Below are 17,396 nucleotides of genomic sequence, written 5' to 3' on the forward strand. Positions count from 1 at the left end.
CTCGAATGTATTCTCTGATGCAGGTTGTTAAAAGTGCTCAGCTCGATTCGGATTTACTGGACCTCCAATTGTGCTCTAGGCGTCTCTTCCGGCGCTTCATCTCCCGGAGTTCCTCAGTGAACCAAGGAGCCCTCCGGGATCCACTGCCTCAGAGCGGCCGTAGAGGCGCAATCCGGTTAAGGGACTCCGTCGCTGCCGAGTTCCAGGCAGCAACCAGAGTCTCCACCGGACTGCGGGCGAGAGTATCAGGAATAACCACAAGCTCCGTCTGGAACCCCAAAAGGTCCATAAGTCGCCTGGGGCAGAACCACCTGGTCGGTTCCTCCTCCCTACAGTGGGGGTTTGGTCTCCAAAAATCAAGCCTCAATAGGTAGTGGTCCGACCATGACAGGGGCAAGATCTCGCTACCCCTCAGACCAAGATCGCAATTCCACTGCTCCGAGAGAAATACGAGGTCAAGCGTGTGACCCGCTGAGTGGGTTGGTCCCCGGATTACTTGGGTCAAGCCCATGGTTGTCATGGAAGCCATGAACTCCTGCGCTCCATCAGAGTGACCACCGAGCGAAGGCAGATTGAAATCCCCCAGAACCATAAGTCTGGGGAACTCAACTGCCAGCTCGGCTATCGACTCGAGGAGCGAGGGGAGGGCTGCTGCAACGCAGTTGGGAGGCAGGTATGTTAGCAGCACACCCACTTGACCCTTGAGGTCCAACTTCACCAGCAGGGACTCACACCCAACAAGCTCCGGAGCAGGGATCCTACGAGGTACTAGAGACTCTCGGATAACAATGGCCACACCCCCACCCTTTCTCTGGGCCCTCGGCTGCTGGAGCACCTGAAAGCCCTCTGGGCACATCTCTACGAGGGGGACTCCTCCCTCCGGGCCCAGCCAGTTTTCAGTAATACATGCCAGGTCTGCCCTCTCGTCTAAAATTAAGTCCCGGACGAGAGGAGCCTTATGAACTACAGACCTGGCATTTAGCGACAGCAGCCTGAGACCAGGGTCCTGATTACTCACGCCATCTGGCCTTGGAGTGGGACTCATAGGGCCGGAAGGAGGGATCTCTGTAACGTAGCGAGCCCTCCTTCCCCGGTAATGGCCAGCCCTAAAGTCCCCGCCATATCTGCCCCTCCCTGTTAAGACTGTAATGCTCCGGCCCACTCCCGTGTCCGTAGTCCCTCCACCCACCCCCACAGTCCCCGCGTTTTCTGACAGGCCCTTCGAATCAGTCATCCTGAGATTGGAGTGGGCCCAGCTCCCACTCCAATCTCAGGATGACTGATTCAATTATGATTTGTCATAATTGTGATGATTATGGTGTACAGCTCATGAAAACCCCAAATCCACCATCTCAGAAAATTAGAATATTGCATGCAATCAATAAAACAAGGATTGTACATAGAACAATATCGGACCTCTGAAAAGTATAAGCATGCATACGTGCTCAGTACTTGGTTTGGGCCCCTTTTGCAGCAATTACTGCCTCAATGTGGTGTGGCATGGAAGCTATCAGCCTGTGGCACTGCTGAGGTGTTATGGAAGACCAGGATGCTTCAATAGCGGCCTTCAGCTCTTCTGCATTGTTCGGTCTCATGTCTCTCATCTTTCTCTTGGCAATGCCCCATAGATTCTCTATGGGGTTCAGGTCAAGCGAGTTTGCTGGCCAATCAAGCACAGTAATCCCATGGTCATTGAACCAGGTTTTGGTGCTTTTGGCAGTGTGGGCAGAAAATGAAGTCAGCATCCCCATAAAGCTCATCTGCGGAAGGAAGCATGAAGTGCTCCAAAATCTCCTGGTAGACGGCTGCGTTGACCCTGGTCTTAATGAAGCACAGTAGTCCAAAGTTCTGTTGCTCAGTGGTGCAAAGTCCTCTTTTCTGATGAGAGCAACTTTTGCATCTCATTTGGAAACGACCCAGAGTATGGAGGAAGAATGAAGAGGCCAATCAAGCACAGCAATCCCACGGTCATTGAACCAGGTTTTGGTGTTTTTGGCAAAAAAGAAAAGAGGACTTTGGACCACTCTGCTTCATTAAGACCAGGGTCAATGCAGTGGGCTACCAGGAGATTTTGGAGCACTTCATGCTTCCTTCCGCAGACGAGCTTTATGGGGATGCTGACTTCATTTTCCAGCTCCCAACACTGCCAAAAGCACCAAAACCTGGTTCAATGACTGTGGGATTACTGTGCTTGATTGGCCAGAAAACTCTCCTGACCTGAACCCCATACAGAATCTATGGGGCAGTGTCAGAGAAAGATGAGAGTCATGAGACTGAACAATGCAGAAGAGCTGAAGGCTGCTATTGAAGCATCCTGGTCTTCCATAACACCTCAGCAGTGCCACAGGCTGATGGCTTCCATGCCACACCGCATTGAGGCAGTAATTACCGCAAAAGGAGCCCAAACCAAGTACTGAGTACATATGCATGCTTATACTTTTCAGAGGTCCGATATTGTTCTATGTACAATCCTTGTTTTATTGATTGCATGTAATATTCTCATTTTCTGTGATTGTGGATTTGGGGTTTTCATGAGCTGTAAGCCATAATCATCACAATTATGACTAATCACAGCTTGAGCTATCTTGCTTTGCATGTAATGAGTCCTATCTCATATATTTGTTTTTACCTTTTAAGTTGCATTACTGAAATAAATGAACTTTTGCACAATATTCTAATTTTTAGAGTGTCACTGTAGCTAAGCCAAACCAAACGTCATTCAGTCAACGAACAGACAGGTGCGCATGTGACACAAATGGGAATATTTGTAAAGGGGAGAGTGAAGCAGTGAAAGTGCTTTGCGGTGACTAGAAGGCCTAAGAAATGTGAATGGAGAGAAAGAGATGGCAATCATAAAAGCGGTTGATGGCTAAGAGGAATGATGGGAAGCTGTAACTATGGATAAATGCAGACTACAGGGAAGGACCTCCAAATGTACCAGGTTGCATCAGAAGCAGGCTTAGCACAGAGCTCAGAAATTCTCCCTGCAGGCAAGTCCTGCAAGCAAGGAGTAAAAACAAAACCCTCATGCACAAAATGGGTATTGTTCCTAGTCAGAGGGATTGTTTTAACTTTCCCTTTGTAGCATTAAATAGAAAGAAAACAACCCTGGCTTTCACAAAGATGAGTCTTTGACATTCCTCTGCTGAAACTGGGTCTGTCTTGCTGTAAAATCGGCAGGAGAATCTTTTGATTGCTGTCAAATCACGCCATATAGCAGCCAAGCATAATGACACTCCTACACGAAGAGATGCACTTCACTGTAAACATTTCGCATTCCTCTTGCATTTGGATATGTGTGTGAGTGCACATTTGTGCTTGTGACAGCTGCAAGGACTCTGAAGAGGTCTGTCTGATTGAAATGTCACTCTATCTTCCGTTCACACTTCAGGCTCTTGCTGTAGCCATGCGTGAAAACATTTTGTGTCTGGCTACTGTTGAAACAGGAATGTTTGCTCTGAAGATGAGACTGAGAACTTGGACTTCAGCTGAGCTAAAATATAGGTAGGTAGGTAGGTAGGTAGATGGAGATAGAGAGAGAGAGAGAAGGAGAAGGAAAAGGAGAAGGAGAAGATGTGCTCATGCGCTCTACATGGGGCAGCCCTTGAAGAGCATTCGGAGACTTCAGCTCGTCCAGAATGCAGCTGCGCGAGTGATCGTGGGTGCACCTCGGTACACCCACGTTACACCTATCCTCCGCAAGCTGCACTGGTTACCAATTGGTCTCCGGATACACTTCAAGTGCTAGTCGTCACTTATAAACCTTCATGGTATTGGACCTGAGTACTTGAGAGACCGCCTGCTGCCAATTATCTCCCAAAGACCCATTAGATCGCACAGGGCAGGCCTCCTCCGGGTTCCGTCTACCAGCCAATGTCATCTGGCTACTACCCGGGGGAGGGCCTTCTCTGTGGCAGCTCCGGGCCTTTGGAACAAACTCCCCGCAGAGATTCGGACCCTCACCTCTCTCCAGGCCTTCCGAAAAGCCGTTAAAACCTGGCTGTGTCGGCAGGCCTGGGGTTGATGAGTTCCCTTCCCCTCTCGAATTGTGTGGCTGTTGGTTGTTTTTAAATGCCTTGTATTTGTAGTTTTTGTGTTTCCCTTTCCTTCCTTGGGTTTGTGCGCCGCCCTGAGTCCCGCAGGGAATAGGGCAGCATATAAATAAAATGAAACTCAAACTCAAACTCAAAGGGAAACATATAAATGTGTTCATTTGTGTGGATACTTACACAAAATCCCATTTTTTTTCCACACCTCTGAACAAATATGTTTAAAATGACTTGCACGTGTTTTCACCCTTGGCAATCTTGTGTCACTGAGTACTTGACTGTGTTGACTCAGCAGAAAAAAAAATCCTGACCAATGACTTGCCTCCAACTTTGGACAAAATTCTACATTTCACACATTGATTGGTTGAATTTGCAGCTGACCAGTCAATTCCACCTTCAGTGGGTTACATAGATATAAGCATGAAAATGAATCTGTTTCAACAATCAGATCAGAACCAATTTCCCTTCCTAAACTTTGTGTGTGTGTGTGTGTATGTGTGTATGTATGCATGTATATAGTTATATATAGCTAAAGTTTAACTTTAACTATAGCTTTAACACACACATACACACACACACACACATGAGAGAGAGAGACAGAGAGACAGAGACAGAGAGAAATGACAAAGAGAAGCTAATTAATTGATTGATGAATGATTTAGTGACCCTGTTGTGATTCTTCTTAATATTCAGTATCCCATGTGTTAGATGTAGGTAGGAAGGTAGGTAGGTAGAAAAAAAGAAGCAGGCAGGCAGGCAGGCAGGCAGGCAGGAAAGAAAGAAAGAAAGAAAGAAAGAAAGAAAGAAAGAAAGAAAGAAGAAGAAGCAAGCAAGTTCGAAAGAAAGAAAGAAAGAAAGAAAGAAGAAGAAGAAAAGAAAGAAAGAAGAAAGAAAGAAAGAAAGAAAGAAAGAAAGAAAGAAAGAAGAAGAAGAAAGAAAGAAAGAGAAAACATTTGGCAAATGCTTGTCATTTACTTGAAGCATAAGCTCATGTAGAACAGGCAGTTGTGTTTATTTTAAACATTATAAATAGATAATAATTCATGACTTAGTGGTGAATTCACAGTTACAGAAAGCCTTCACATTAAGGTGGCTGATGCCGCCAAAGTGGCCAGACTGAAAGTCAGTATGGGGATAAACCCTTAAAATATCCTGGGATGACAAATATAAAACCTTTCTCCCTTTCCAGAGCAAAAAAAAACCCCACACCACCCAAGTATTTTAATAAGAGTTTTCTAGAACAGGGTGTACATGCTGGCAGGTGTCTCTGCAGGGAAGGGTTTTAAAAAAATAAGATGCCAAAAGCCTACATTTTATTTTTGCAATGCAGAAAAGAGGGAGGGGATTTTTCACTTATTTGCCCTCCCCTCCCCCCCAATACCCCAATTCATATAACGTGTTTTGTGTGATTTTTAAAGATAAAGTTGTTTTTAAAAAAAATCATATATAGACTGATGTATATAAACAGAGAGTCCTAGATCTGGGGTCCAGAACCCCCAGTCTGTGGCCCATTGGGAACCAGTCTGTGCAAACAGCAGGTGAGCGCACGAGCAGACAAAGTTCTATTTCCGCAAGCAGCATGCACACAACCCCACCACCACCACCGCTGCCAAAGTCAGAACGGTTGGGGAGCCCTGTCCTAGGTATCAGTACTCAAAGGGTCAGGGGTCAGGGGCTGAAAACAAATCTTGAAATTGGTTTGTCTAGGACCGTGATGGCGAATCTATGGCACATGTGCCACAGATGGCTCGCAGAGCCATTTGTCAGGGCACGCGAGGCATTGCTCTGTCAGCTGACCAGTGAGCATTGGCCAGCTGAGTTCAGCCTTTTTTAAAGCCATTTTTCATCTTCCCCAGGCTCCAGAGGCTTTATAGGAGTCTGGGGAGGGTGGAAAAAGCCCCCCCCTGGAAACCCTCCGGAGGGTTCAGGAGTTTCCCTGAAGCCTCCGGAGCACAAACTCCCCCCCCCGGCCTTATGGGCAAACCGGAAGTTCAGGAATGGACTTCCAGTTTGCTCGTAGGGTTGGTTTAAGCCCTCCAGAAGGTTGTTTTTTTTGCCCTCCGGAGGCTTTAGGGAAGCCTCCTGAAGGTCCCTGAGCCTCCGGAGGGCCTCCAGGGCGGCGGAGGAGGCTCTTTTCACCCTCCCCAGGCTCCTATAAAGCCTCTGGAGCATGGAGAGGGCAAAAAAAGCATGCAAAAAATGGGGGGAGCACCTCTCATGCGTGCATGAGCATTGGGGGGTCACACGTTGCATTAAGGGTGTGGCACGACTGCGTATGACCCCCACCCTGTGTTTCCCCCCTTATGGCACGTGAGCCAAAAAAGGTTTGCCATCGCTGGTCTAGGAGCTAAACCAACCCCCCAAAATACCCATCAATGAATTTCTCACAATTGTTAAGAAGGGCCTGCTCCAGAGCGAGGTCTGAGTTGTTGGGTTCCATGGCCAAATAGGGGCACTCCTCATCAACCCATAGGAGGACTTGCACAGGCTATACCCCAGACATTGAACATATCGCTTACATGTTGTTCAACTGACAATTATACAACACACATATCCCATTAGGTCTGGGTACTAATTGTCCTTACTGGAAAGAACAGCCCAATGGAAACCGAATGACAGTTGGGCCCCCGGCATCTAATGCAAATATTGTAAGCAGAAATGCTCAGTTTATCACTAAGGCAGTTGAGCTAAGAACCCCATCTATTGAACATATGGGGGGTCACCCTGCAAGGGGAGTCCCTTATCAGATTGCTGACTCGTTGTATTATCATATACATGTTTTATTGCTGTATTACCTTCCATCTTTTCCATTTTCTTGGAATAATAATCAAATTAGGTATTTTATTTTTTCTTTGATGATGATGGTGCCGATGATATTGATACTGCTAAACATGCAGCCATATTCGACTCTATGGGCCATGTCTCTCCACAAGTCTTCCGATCTTATCTTATCTCTTTGAGTTGTTCTCTGCTTATCATACTGAAGTTGTCTGGCCTGAAAATGTCTCTGACTAAAACCAGCAGATTAATTCACAGGTTCAAGTCTCCAACCCATCTCACGATTGGCATCTCTGTAAAGAATTCCCTTTTCCTATCAGCTCCTCAGCCTTCATAGACAGATTCTCATTTAGGACAATTGCCCAGTGCACTGAGATATTTTGTATCCATGAAGGACTCTAATAAAGGAAGATGGGGAGTTACTTATGCCAAGGAGCACACCTTGGCCTCCATTATCAAGACTTTCATTTTGGACCTGCGGTTAATTGATGGAAGGGACTTTTCTCCGCCCTGAAAAGCTTCAATATTCTTGGGAAGTGAATGAATCAGGGGTAAAGCTCTGCTTCTTTGGTACATATACGGGAAGGGTGGAACCTGTGTTGCAATGCTGCTATCCTGGGGGTGGTGGTTATCATTTAGACCAATCTGAAAGATTTTTGTGATCATGAACCATGTAAGACAATCTCTGCTTGTCCTAATATTTCTGGGATAGTTTTATTTGTTTGATGGATAGATCCTGATACCTATCCTGTACCAAAAAATGTTATTCTCCCACCAAGTTATTATAATGGGCAGAAGGCATACCCTTGTGGAACCGAAGGAAAAGCTGCATTGAAGGCCATAGTTAGGTAAAAGAAATCTGTGATTTGTGATACTGTCTCAAACATGGCCCTCCCAAGTGTTCACGAAGAGAAAGGGAAGGAAGAGAGATTCCATGGAGGCTTCCAGGGATACCAATTAATGCAAAGTTGTCATTCAAGGCACAATGCCCATGGTTCAATTGTCGTACTTTGGACACACGATGCAAAGTCTTATTTGAGCACACCTGAAAGGATGAGTGTGGGGTTAGGGAGAAAGAGAGGCTAGTAGGGCCTTCCAGTTACAACCAGTTAGAACAGGGGAAATTTTCTCAATGGGCCTAATGATGCACATGTGAAATAGCTCTTTCCTAGGCATTTCTGGGAAGAGAAATGGGGTAATAAGGTGCGCGTCTTGTCTTGTTGTTCAGAGGCTATCGCTGCACAATGGAATTAAGAAAATGCTCACCCAGCAAGTCTTTTCTTCTAATTAGCATCCTAATTGCAGTGCATTTGTCATAAAATTAATTTTCTGTCCTATTGCTTCTGGATATGGGAATAAAAGCGAGAAACAAAATATAAATGCTGTCCTAACGGAAATACAACTAGGGTATTTTAAAAAAACACTACTAACTGTTCAATTCAGAAAGCTTGGGTTGAGTCCTGTGATAGATTAAACCATTTGTTTAATCTGCTGTGAGTCTAATCTATTTGTTTGCTTAATTATTGTGGTTTTAAACGCCTAAAGGCAGGCATGACAAAGATTTGGAAAGGTGAAGCCTCAAGAACTAAAGGTCTACCAGATCCAAGAACTGGAACTGCACCACCTTCCTCCCTTTGGGAGAAAATAACTTAGACTTTCTCCCAAAGGGAGAAGCTCAACTTAGACTTGGGCTATTTATCACATAGCTATTTACAACAAAAGAGAAAGATTATTACCAGCAGCGACATTACTGTTACTACCATTATTTCTCCTTGCTTCTCATACCTCCATCATGCCTAGCCTGAGTGGTTCATCTATTCATCAAACTCCTCCAGAGATACAGGAGTCAGGGATGTGCAGTCAGGGGAGGCAGGGCCTCACCACTGTCATCATGAAAAGAAAAGAAAATGTAAAAGGAAAAGGGCTGAGGTAGTTGCTGTCAGAGTCACAGTGGATGACTCTGCTCAGTGCTTAACTGCAGGAGGAGGCGAGAGAACCACATGCCTCCTTTACTCTATCTTTATGATCACTTGAGCAGAGTTAAGCAAGGGTTAAAAGGTGAAAAATTCCTTATGCAAAGGAGGCACATGGTTCTCTTGCCTCCTGTAGAGGGCATTTTTTAGAGGCTTTTTAGTGTTCTCTGGGAGCAACTAGCTCAGTCTGATCTCAGAGCTCTTGCCTTTCTCCTTTTACATTTTTTTTTTCTTTTCATGATGGCAGGCAAAAGCAGAGTTGAAATCCTCTCTGAAACAGCTGGAAAAGGTGCGTGTGTGGGGAGGGGGGAGGAATTCAAAAAGTTTGATTGCATGCAGAGCCACGTTGCCTTTTCAAACACACACACACACACACACACACACAGCTGGATAAAAGTATATAAGCCCAGCTTCACTGATTACAAGTTTGAAAAGGCAATGTGGCTCCACCTGCAATCAAAGCTCGGATCAGAAGGCAGCAGGGGAAGGGGTGGGGTATGGCAGAGGAGCTGCTTTCAAGCCATTGGAAAATATATCCAATCCAACTTCTGTGTTTGTGTTTGTTGGAGAGTGAGTGACTGAGAGAGGGATCCAACTTCTCTGTGTGCATGTGTCTGTTTGAGAGAGGGGGGAGGGAGGGAGAGAGGGAGGAAGGAGGAGGAGGGAGAAGAAAAAGAATGAAGGAAAACTTATTTTGCAAGGGGGAAAAATGCTGTCGCTTTAAATCAGAACTGAGCATGCCTGGCTGTGGAATTCTGGGAGTTGAGGTCCACAAGTCTAAAAAAATTTGGAAGCCCTGTATCAGTGCCTCACCAGCTATAAACCTCACCGCACGTCACTGACAGGAGTCCAAGCAGACGGTTCTCCCCCAGGAAAAAGATCTTCATTGCTTCTCTGACCTGATCCTGCTTCCATTAAGCCCAAGAGTAGAAAGCCTTGAAGGCCCCCATTGGTGCACCAGTAAATCCACCCTTTAAGAACTCCCAAAGCCAAGAGTTTCACCTCCAGAACAGTGACACCCCAGGGACATAATTACAAATAAATATAAACCTCTTTGGGATATATGCTCAAAGTACAGTTTATTTTCACTTTCAACCCAAGAGAACTGTCCATCTGACGTTGGAAAAACAGGGTCAGCTTAAGGACACAAATGGCACATATAGCTGGCCCAGGTTAGGTGCCTTTTCTTTTGAAGCCATGTTCCTATATTGATACACAGGCAAGGATTTGCATCAGGCTATTTCAACAGGAGGCAACTCCTATTGAAAGGGAAGTAAAGAACTAAGGAGACCTTTCTTGACAGCGAGAACAATTAGTCAGTGCAACAGTTTGAACTTTTGGTGCTCCATCACTGGAAGTTTTCAACAAGATACTGGACAACCATTTGTCCAGAATGGTATGAGGTCTCTTGCTCAAGAAGGAGATTGAATAAGAAGTCTCCAAAGCCCCTTTTGACCCTATGATTCTATAAACCCACTTACTAAAAAAGTGGTTTGGCTCTGCAACCAAACAAGCCAAACCCAGACTTCAACAGAGAATTAGAACTGCAGAAAAAACAATTGCTACCAACCTGCCTTTCATTGAGGACCTGTACACTGCACGAGTCAAAAAGAGGCCATGAAAGTATCTACAGACCCACTCACTTCCTGGACATAAATTGTTTCAACTTCTACCCTCAGAACGATGCTATAGGGCACTGTACACCAGATCAACTAGACACAAGGACAGTTTTTCCCCGAATACCATCACTCTGCTTAATAACTAATTCCTACAACACTGTCAAATTATTTACTAAGACTGTATTACTATTATTCTCCTCATTCTTCCTAGTGCCTATCTCTCCCCATTTATGACTATAACCATGCTGCTTGTATCTTTCAATTTATATTGTTTTTTATCTGTTTCCTAGTACGATTTGATAGCTTATTAGTAACCTTGACTATCACTAAGTATTGTATCTTTTTATTCTTGATTGTTCTTATTCTTGATGTATTTTATTCTCCTTATGTATACTGAGAGCCTATGCACCAAAGACAAATTCCTTGTGTGTCCAATCACACCTGGCCAATAAAGAATTCTATTCTATTAAAAAAATAGTGTGTAAGTCATCCTAAAAGGAGGTATGACTAAATTTTCAAAAGTAAGTTGTATTTCTGTATGAAGCATCTCTAACATCTGTGAGACAAATAATGGCACATGAATGGCAACATTGTTAGCCAAGTGTTCTGACCCTCCCCCTTCTCTGTTCAGGAACGAAAGCCAAAACAGACATACAAAGGAATGTTTTAATCAGTCCAGACTCTTGTTGGCTGCAAGCCCAAAATAAACAAAGAGATAAGCTCTCTGGCAGCAATTAAACAAGCTTCTCACAGCAAACCACTTATCCAAGTTGGTTTCTCTGAATCATGAACATGAACGAGAACATTGACTCCTGCAACCAGGGCGTGGCACAAACAGTCCCTTTTATAATCAGGAGAGGATCTTAATCAGCATCAGCTGCTCGTAATCACCTCCTGAAGTTACTCCGTTGTTCTTTCCGTCGAGTAGCCCTTCACCTGCATGCATCCTGAAACAACTCCCAAATGTTTTCCTGAACATTCCCTTTGATCCAATGCTCTGCCGCCACCTGGTGGCCAACCAGTCTCTCCTCGCCCTGTTCGGAGTTGACACCCTGTCCAGGGTCCTCCACCTCCTCCAAGGCCGACTCATAAGACCCCTCGCTGTTGGAATCTGGCGGCAGTTCCAACGGCTCCTGCTGGGCCACAACAGCCAAGTGTCACAACTTTAGTGCTTGCATTGGCTATTGGCATGCAAGCATCTCATGTGTGATAACATCACCCTGGGGATGCCATTATTTTGATGTCATTACAATTTCTTGCAGGTACTGCTGGTTACATTGTCAGATAAAAAAAACCCCAGACATAAGTTTAATTTCTTCTGTTGTAGAGTTGACCTCCATTTCCTCTTGGTTCCAAATATTTGAATGATTTGCAATGATATCTATTATAAATAATCTTTCTGCATCCATTTCGTTCCGACTTATCTAAGTCAACTTTTTCCCCCCAACCTGAGATAATAGGAATATTGTGGTAAGATTCTTAGTTTATTCCCAACCCTTTGGATGAGCTGCAGATTTCCCAAATTCCTGAGTCTTGTTCAGTTGATGGAACATCTTGCAAAGAGGCAGATGTGTTCCAGCCCATGCACGTGAATATTAAAACATCATTTCATAATGCCACAGCTGACAATGGCTGACACATTATTGGATAACTATATCTTTGTACATTTGTTTTCTATTCATGCAGGATAGAAGAGGAAATGAATACAGTAAAAACATCAAAAGGAGTATACAACTTACCTTACTGGGAAAGTACCGGGAGTTTAGCGTTAAGATTATTCCTGTCTCCGTCTTCAAAATTTGACAGGTATGCATTAGTATAAGATTTATTTACACATAGACATTTCTACTCTTACATAAAACAATAATTTCAAGGGATGCTATTTATATTCTGGAAAGGCTAGAAAATAATTTAAATTCTGATGATTCAAAAAATAATAAAATGGAAATGTTTCCTAGGTAGACAGATGGATGAATGAATGGATAATAGATTCCATAAAGACACAAAGATTCAAACATTGTCACATTTTTTCCTTGTTCCATTTTAGTCTGAATTGCTTCCTTGTCCATATGAATCCCTTTCATTGGCATTCCTCTTTGCTGTCTTGAAGGACAAGACCTATACAGATTTTTACAGCCATAATTGCAATTATCTATTAAAACCTACTAAATTCCAGGTGACCTATCAGTGCTTATAATTGGATCAGCAATTATACTGGCATCGTAGATATTTTCAGCTAGCCATGATGAGAGGCCAAAAGGACAAAAAAGCTGCCCTGTGAGGTCACAATGCACAACCTGCCCTCATGTGCATCATGAAATCACACTCAGATACGTAAAGAGAAGAGTATGTGTTGCATGTCGTATTACCTGGGTTCTGCTCCCCCCGCCCCAGTGATGATGATGAGAGGCCAAAAGGACAAAAAAGCTGCCCTGTGAGGTCACAATGCACAACCTGCCCTCATGTGCATCATGAAATCACACTCAGATACGTAAAGAGAAGAGTATGTGTTGCATGTCGTATTACCTGGGTTCTGCTCCCCCCGCCCCAGTGATGTATATAACTCAATAAATGTAGGCAAGATCTACATAAGATCAAAGCTACCATTCAATTTCCTAACAGATAGTATCTCTACATACACTTGTTTTGGGAGCTAAATCATGTGTATTGGTGAAGATATGTTGCTTTTTTGTGTGTTTTGGTGGTTTCTTTATCCCAAGGTTAAATTTCATTGCAGCCCTGAAGAAGATCTAGATGCAATTCAAAATTCCTGGGTTTTCCAGGCAGTATTTCTTGTAATAAAGTTTAGCTTTCCATTACTGATTGCATGTTATATCCCAGTTTACTTGATTGCAGCCTTTTTTTGTAGACGAGTTCCCTAATCGCATCTAGTCTTTTGCTGGTTACTCTTTGTTTGGCATCTAGATCCAAAGACCCATTCTGGACCCAGGAATGCTATTCTCCCACTGCGTCATTATAATGGGTAGAAGGAAAACTCTTGAGGAAGAGAAGGAAGAGTTGCTATAAAAATAAAGTTAGGTAACAGAAATCTGTGCTGGGTCAAAAATGTAATTTGAGATATTGTCTTAGACCTGACCCTCCCAAATTCCTATGTGTCATGCCCCCATCAGAGCCTGAATCTGTGAAGGAAGACAAGCCAAAACTGGAGCCAATGGAGATCGAGGTGGCAACTTCATTGCTTTCGGAGGAATGTGGGGAGGAGCAGGCTGAATCAGGCCAGAGTCTTTCAGTATTGGGACGGCTTGTAGGCAGGGAGAAAGTGGGGGGGCAGGATGACTAAGAGAAGCTAATAAGTGAACATGAGAGATAAAGCTCAGGCAATGAGCAAGGACCACCCCCTCCTGATCAGTGGTGGGTTGCAATTTATTTTACTACTAGTTCGCTCGTGCGCATGCACTCATGCAATCATGTGATACTTCTGCGCATGCACAGAAGCATTCGGGTAGATGGGTGCAGCCTCCTGCAGCCATCACTACTGGTTCGTCTGATCCGGGGCGAACTGGCAGCAACCCACCTCTGCTCCTGATCCTTGAGCATGGAGAGTGGTGAGAACAGTGCAGACTGACCTGACTACTTGGGAAGAGAGGGCCCCATCCCTCTTCACAAGGCACTTCTGGAGACTGAGACTTAAGGAGACAGTGTAGGGAGAGGCATTTGTCAGGAACAAATCCTGGAGTGTTGAGTGCCATTGCCAGTGCCATTGCCAATGTTTGAAATTTCCTGGATTTCCTGCTTTCTTCCTGGCTTCCTGGATTAATTGCTTTGTTCCTTTGCTTCCTGGACTAATTGACTTGCCCTGCTGGATTTCTTGCGTTGCAGCCGTTGTGCTCACAGCGTTGGGCTGGTCTACTTTCAGCCAGAGGTGTGTGTGTGTGTATGAGAGAGAGGGGGGTGAGGGCAGAGGGAGAGAGAGAGATCAGTTTGCTCTGGGACTTGCCAGAAATGTGGAAGCATTTGGGGCAGTGGTGGGTTTCCATTTTTTTACTACTGGTTTACTCACATGCATAGAAGCATCTGGGAAGGTAGACAGAGCCTCCCACATCTGCCACTACTGGTTCCCCTGATCCAGGCCACACCGGCAGGAACCCACCTCTGGTTTGGGGCAATTTGTAACAATAAAGAGGCAGTTTGAACTGTCAGCTACCTGTGTTGCCTCTGTGCCATGCCCCAGGTCATCACACCATGAGGAGCAAGAAAAGGAGGAGAAGATATGTTGAGGCTTGTAGGGGTACAAATTAATGCACAGTTTTCATTCAAGACACAAATGCCCATGGTTATATTTTGGACACACGATGCAAAGTCCTATTTCAGCAACTGAGTTGGGGAAATTGGAAGGGGAATGAAGAAGAGAAGGATGATGAACTTCAAGAAGACCTGAAGGACAAGGTCTGTCTACATTATTGCCAAGCATTAATACCAAATTGATATCTACCTAATGATTGAAAATTGATAGAAATTGTGATTCTTTTTTTTTACTATATAAATAATTTTGGAATGTGCATTTTATTCTGGCTGTCCCTGCTTCTGCAATGTTTTTTTTTTAACTGGACTTGCATGCCTACCTCCACAGCTGATGTGTGAACTTGGAGATAAAACAGATTTTAAGGTGTACGTGGTGTTTTGGAGAGGTGCTATGAAGGAGCCCACATGCTCTGACTCACAATTTGCCCTCAAATCTTGATCATTGCCAGGTTCTTAAGGACAAGCTAAGTTTAACCGCAGTGTTTTTAAAGTATGGGAAGGGGAGAAACATGGTTTTATCAGGAATAGAAATGCACACATTGATGTGTGTAATTATGAAACTTGAGATGGTAAAGTTGTTGAGCATTGTGGCTCAGTCTACATTTGGACAACGTGAGGGTGCTGTGCTATTTCCATGGAGATTCTCTCGCTAAGCTACATGTCACGGATCTGTCTGATGATACTTCTGACGAGATGTTAAGCTTTCATTGCAGAAAACAAATTTCTCACAGAGATCTCTCTCTCTAATCAGATTTATTGAAAGAGAAAAGAGATTAGGTAACAGAAGTCTCAGCAGCGAGAGAGAACCCAATTTATCTCTGAGTTGCTAGGGCAGAACTTTCCTGTTTCTCTCAGTGGCCATCCTGTGAGGGTTGAGCTGATCATTTCTGGAATAAAGAAGGGAAAGGCTGGTGATCAGAGCTCACTTTGGTTTCCTCCTTCCTCTTTCGCAGGTCCAGTTCTGTTAGTTCTGTTACATTCTCAAAGAAAGGAGTGAGATATTTGAGCTCCATGATAAATATCAGCAACCGTACTCTGCTAGAGAGCTGTTACTTGTCTGCAAAAAAGTATGGTACAGTTCTAAATCTTTGCTGCCAGCTAGTGGTTTTCCAGATGTTTGCAGCCCAAACCTGGAAAATGCTTAATACCCCCCCCCCCAATTCTAACTCCAAAAGGAGGGGCTGGGCCTCTTTGTTGCAGTGCAAGAAAATGTGCGTGCATCAGTGGTGGGTTTCAAAAAAATTTAGAACCTATTCTGTAGGTGTGGCCTGTTTTGTGGGAGTGGCTTGGTGATCATGTGACCAGGTGGGAGTGGCTTGGTGATCATGTGACCGGGTGGGAGTAGCTTGGCAGTCATGTGACTGGGTGAGAGTGGCCAAGTCAGTATCACTGAATTCTTTGATCCAAAGAATGACCTACAAAAAGAAGATATAAAAAAGGAAATTTATTATTTTGTGCACTTACTACTTAAATAAGAATAAAATAAGTACACAAAAAAATAAAACAGCTACTTACAGAGGAAATATAGCTGTCCTTGCTGGTCTTCAACATTACTGACCACCTTACACACACACTTCCAGCCCCTCTGCCTCTTCCTTCTTCCTGGATTCACTCAGACGTTTTTAAAACACACAGCCTGTGCACAGCACACACTCTTCCAGCCCCTTTGCCTCTTTCCTCTTCCTGGATTCACTCAGACATTTTTAAAACTTACAGCCTGTGCACACGTACACACTTCCAACCCCTCTGCCTCTTCCCTCTTCCCCAACATCCTCCCCACACCACCCCAGCCACTCACCAGTTCTTTCTTCTTCTGGTTCTTCTTCTGATAACTTTTTGGCAGTGTGGTGCGGATGGGTGGGGTGAGTAAAAGAGCGAACGAGAGGAGGGAGCGTTCCAGTACGGGGCCTCCTGACCAACAGGTATGGTAAGGCACACTGAATTTCACCATCCGGTACGGCCGTACCGGTCCGTACCGGTTGAAACCCACCCTTGGTGTGTGTGTTGTGGAAACATGTCTAAGTTTCAGGAAATACATATACGAACCCACAATAAAATAGCAACAAGAGAATCTAGCTTGCTTAATATACACTAAACTAGTTAATGCATGTTTGTTTCGTATATTTTATTTATTCATTTATTTATTTCTGCCTTCATTATTTTTACAACTTTTAAAAAATCATTGGGAAGCTTTTGCTGCAGGATCCAATCTAAGTCAGTCACCAGGACTAGAAGTTTAGTCTTCCAACTTTTGGATTCCATCCTCGGGAACTTGTCTCTGGCAGAATGTGTGCTTTGGGCTGTTCTCTGTGTGGTATGATGGGCGTTGATAGCTGGCTATTAAATTGTTGGCTGTTGTTTCCTTGTGCTGCCCAGCCCTGGCCCTCGTGCCTCCTAAGTACTTGGCAGCACAAGGAAACAAGAGCCAGCGATTTAATAGCCAGCCATCAACATTCCAATCATCTGAAAACATCTAAAAAGCCACATACAACAGGCACCATATAAATGCCACACACAGAACAGCCCAAAGCACACATTCTGCTAGAGAGAAATTCCCTGAGGATGGGCTCCAGCATGAGTCCAAAAGCTCAGAAGACTAAACTCCTGATCCTGGTGACCGACCCAGATTGGATCCTGAAACATTATTCTGGGACACATAGATTTGCCATCATTTGTGGAAACTTTTGTGTCTAAGGCGGGACTAAACTCACAGT

This window comes from Thamnophis elegans, chromosome 15 (assembly GCF_009769535.1).
Source record: "Thamnophis elegans isolate rThaEle1 chromosome 15, rThaEle1.pri, whole genome shotgun sequence".
NCBI lineage: Eukaryota > Metazoa > Chordata > Lepidosauria > Squamata > Colubridae > Thamnophis > Thamnophis elegans.